Consider the following 1,344-nt stretch of genomic DNA (forward strand, 5'->3'; position numbering starts at 1 on the left):
ATGTCGCAAATCATATTCTTTCACACAAAGATTCTACCAATGTTTCCATTGAGTCCACAGCGGCGAATATGCAGGTTTCAAGAAATATCCCACAAGACGGCTATTGCGGCGTANTCAAAAAATATCCCACGAGACGGCTTTTGCGGCGTAAATACATTAGTAGAGGTGTTGAAAAATAAAAATATTAATGTTAATTTTCATGATATTCAAGTATTACTAGGCGTAGATTCTGCAAGTCAGCCTGACTCTGCTTGAGGCAGAAGATCTAGCAGCCGTCGCGTCATATTACAATAAAAATTTAATTGTACTTTCCCAAGATAACAATTGTTCGGACGTAAATGTTATCGCATTCACAGAATTCGATCGAGATAACGTGTTTGTTTTATTTTCCCACTGTCATTGGTCTCCATTTGAATACGTAAAAAATTCTAGTGTTAATTTTAATTTTAAAACAATTGTGCATATTAATGACAATATTTCAGTCGCCGACAGGCGTAAAATTCTAAACTCCAGACAAAAAAATTATGATTTTACCGAACACTTCAAACAAAATGATGTGTCAACACCAGACGTACACTTCGAATCTCAGGTTAACGAAACATGTTTCGCGGAAAAAGAAACAACATCTTCTCTAGCAGACTTTTCACAAAAGGTTGAATTCGACATTAACCCGTCTTTATCTCACGATAAAAAACAAAAACTTGAAACGTTGTTGAATAATTATAATGAAATTTTTTCAAAGACTAAATTCGACTTGGGCGAGGTAAAATTACCTGATATTGAATTAAAATTAAATCGCGATCAAATAATAAATTTACCGAATTTCAAGTTAAGCGTTAAAGAACGGGCCGAGGTAGAAAAACAAACTAACGAATTATTAAAGGCCGGCATAATAGAACCGTCAAATAGTCCATATAGTAATCCAGTATTTTTAGTAGGTATAAACCTCCCACATGGTGACAAAAAAGGGGCCACCCCTAAGAAGTGTTGCATGGTTTTAGATTATAGAAAATTAAATTCGATTTTATTAAAAGAAAGTTTTCCCATGCCGATAATTCAAAATATATATGACTGCTTAGCTGGTAACCACTATTTTTCATTATTAGACGCGTCCAGTGGTTTTTATCAATTCAAACTATCTAAAAATTCTCGACAATATACAGCTTTTTCTACTGATACGGGACATTTTCAATTCAAAAGACTTCCAATGGGACTTAATAATGCTCCAGCAATATATCAGGCCGCTATGTGCAAAATTATGGGAGGTCTTACTTATAAAAATAATATTTGCTACTTAGATGATTGCACAGTTTTTGGAAAATCTTTCGATCAATATTTATATTC

Source organism: Daktulosphaira vitifoliae, unplaced genomic scaffold (assembly GCF_025091365.1).
Source record: "Daktulosphaira vitifoliae isolate Bord-2020 unplaced genomic scaffold, ASM2509136v1 Scaffold_5, whole genome shotgun sequence".
NCBI classification, from domain to species: Eukaryota; Metazoa; Arthropoda; class Insecta; order Hemiptera; family Phylloxeridae; genus Daktulosphaira; species Daktulosphaira vitifoliae.